Source organism: Tenrec ecaudatus, chromosome 11 (assembly GCF_050624435.1).
Source record: "Tenrec ecaudatus isolate mTenEca1 chromosome 11, mTenEca1.hap1, whole genome shotgun sequence".
Taxonomy (NCBI): domain Eukaryota; kingdom Metazoa; phylum Chordata; class Mammalia; order Afrosoricida; family Tenrecidae; genus Tenrec; species Tenrec ecaudatus.
Genome location: NC_134540.1, coordinates 100,945,225 through 100,948,684, shown reverse-complemented (window position 1 = coordinate 100,948,684; position 3,460 = coordinate 100,945,225).

Below are 3,460 nucleotides of genomic sequence, written 5' to 3'. Positions count from 1 at the left end.
GTCCCTCCTCATAAAATGTTCTCTATCCCAACTTCTAAGCACCATCCTTTCAAGACATTTGCTTTTCATTTCTGGCTGTCCATGGTACTTTCAATAGTGTTCAGCAAGACTAGTAATTCAAATGCCTCAATTCTTCTTATTCATTATCCAGGTCCTAGATATCAGAAGCAATTGAAAATAGCATGATCTACATCAAGGGCAGCTTAGTTCTCAGAGTGACATCTTTGCTTTTGAACACTGTTGAGAGGGGTTGTGTAGTTTAGCTGTCCAGTACATACTACACCATTAGGTTTTGAACTTCCATGCATGTGCATTGTAGATCCAGGTAACATGAAATCCTTAACTTTACCAAAGATGAGAATGTATGTACGTTCACAAGATAAAGATCTGTTTTGAAACACCAATTTTTCAGTTCTGTTCTACCCTGGGCCAATGCTCCAAAGTAAGATTAAGGTGGGTGAGGACTAGGTCTTCCTTTTGTCAAGGAAGAGAATTTTAGTGGTGAAAGGGAGGGGAGAAAGGGTGAACCACAGGACCACATAATCCCTGAGTCATCTTTGACAAGGCAGATTCAGGCAAGTGTGCCCATGGAAGTTGAAAAAGCAGGAGGTTGTTTCCCTATCCATGCCTCATACCCCTTGGGCAATTTCAAGCACCCTCAGAAGCAATCATATCACAGTTTGAAATTCTTGTTCTGGAAAACTGTGGTTTTGAAAAGGTGAAGACTTGTGAGCCGATGGAGTGTCAAATATTCCATGGAAGACAAGTTGTGCCTCATTGGAAAAGAGTTAGTGAATCCTAAATATAGGACAGAATGATGTCTCCGAGAAGTTATGTCCATCGCCTTAAGGTTTTCTGGTCTCATTCATGAGAAATTTTAATACATGAAAACCACAATTAAAATATATATTGTATAAATGTTAAAATTTTAAAGGCAGAATTCCCTTACCTCTATGTGTATATTAAAAGAGATAAGTTAGGAGCTCATGATAGTTATACTAATATTTGTGTGTTTTATATCTATATATGCTATATATACATATACACACATACATGTACATACATTGACGCACACAGATATATGTGTATATTTATTTTTTTCAGAAAGTTCATGGAAAAATCCCATTACCTTTTAAAGCCTCTTTTACATGAACTTTTTGAATTTCTTTGTATGTGTGTGCACTCTTTTCATAGACCATAGAAGGTGCTGGTGTTATAAGTGATATAATGTGAAAATAACTATATTATTTTGAATCAAGTATTATTGTCACAGGATATTTAAGAGTTTTTGACTAATGCTAATTCATTATAATTTTCTTTGGAAAACATCAATCAGTGTCAGCAAGAGATTTAATTATTAGAGTATTAAGAGTTTCAGGCCCTTTTCAGAGAATAATTTAACATCTGAAACACTGTGTATTATTTATATTCTTAGAACTGACTAGAGAAAAATCTTGACACTTGTCAAAAATGATACAAGTAGACCAAACTTTACAAAAAACTGTTTTCATTTATTTATTACTTGAAAATAAAATATTCATTTAACATGATACAGAGGTAATAAAATATATAATTTAACCAGGGTTTCAACTAATTTAAAAATAGCTGTCATTGTAAAAACCTCAGCTATTTTTCTTCTTTCTAATGCATTAGAAACACAACTGACAAGATACATCATGCAAAAAAGTTCAACAATGCCTTACTCACATATTTCTACCAACTGGAGGGGGAACATGGGCACCACAGTGGCTGACGTCTCAGCCGTGGGCTTTGGATATGTTGAAATTATGCTACAATTCACAGTATGACTTTAATGCAATTCCCCTCCCCATCCCCACCCCCGTTTAATATGGACAGTGTGTAGGGTATTTAAAAACGGAAAGTCTTCCATTCACAGCAAGAAATATTACCGATTAATTTCTAAGAGGAAAATATGTAGCTCCCCTACACCCCTAGCCTTTAAATATGTCTAGTCCTTTTAACTTATCCAATGGAAAGATATAAGGGCCTTCTTTAATTGTAAATGTGTATCTTGAATGAAAAAGTGGACAGGCATAAAAGTTACAATATTTAAAGCAGGTTTTCCTTATCTCTCATTTGAAAGAGCTAAGTTAAGCATTTTTTCCCCCTCTAAAGCAGGATCTGAATTGAGATCATTTAAATGGAAAACATCATTTGAGGCAGAAGCATTTGAAAGGGGATCGATGAGACAGTGAAACATGTTTACAAGGGAAACAAAATGTAATCCTTAAGGATGAAATTAAGAATGCCACACCTCACTGCGGAACGAGGTAAGGAAAATTAAGTTAGATCTTATAATTGAAAATTGAAGACTTGACCATTTGTCAAAATATCCTGCTATTTGTCAAATCTTTAAAAAAAATTTTTATCTTTAGTTAACAAATACTGGAAATACCCAGGAAACTGGTCTAGGAATGTCCCCTTTCTTCCTGGAATGGTGCTTTCCCTCTGCTTTCCTTAATACTCACTTTCTTGGACCTTCCTTGACTTGATTCTTCTTGCCACTACTCACGACTGCGTATCTAATTGACTCTGTTTAAACATTTCAAAGAGGCTTCTTTTATTTATGCTCTGCCGTGTTTTCTCATGAGGCACATGGGCTTGCTTTCACCCACTGGAGTTTTGGTGTTTTTGCCAAAACTTTTGTCTTTGTACTTCTTGCCAATCTGTTGCTCTGTGATGTCTATTGTTGGTGCCTTGTATCAACTAACTAGTTGTCAAGTTAGTCAATTTGGACGAGCCTCCTTCTGGAATCTCTTGAGCAATGTCTCTTTGCAGAATTTGAAAAACTCTGCCGAATTCAAGTGACTTAAAAGTTGTCTGTTTTTCCTTGAATGGTCGGGGGCTTTGAGGTAGAACAACGGATGTACAATTGCCCTGACGAGCTACAGACCTGTTTCAGTTTGGTATTGAACTCTATCTGGCAACTCTTCTTTTATTGACTGTCAGGGCAGGAAGTTTCTTTTATTGTTGTTAATGATAGCATGATATATATTTTCTCATTATGCTATCATATTATAGAAATAAACATGTTGCAAAGTTTTCTCCTCAGTATTTTTGCAATTATAAGTACTGAGAAATTTTGGTCACTGTATAAGAATAACTTATGGCTCTTAATTTAACATACAAAAAGTAAGGTGCTCATCTGTGAGTGTCGAGACTCTGGGTAAGTTTGAGACTTCCACGGCCCTCCGTGTTTAACTCTGTCAGGTTCACTTTGGAGAGGTTTTCTTAGTATAGTTCAATGACATTGCATGTATTTGTCACATTAACGAATTGGATCACCAGTCCTTCGGCACTGAATCCAGAATAGGAATTCAATCTGAGTTTAAAACTTCGCGCCATCGTTTCCTGCCAGCTCTTCCAGCAAAACAAATAGTTCAGATATATTTATAGTTGAATACCATCCCCCAGAATGCTTCTGCTTTGCCACGGCTTT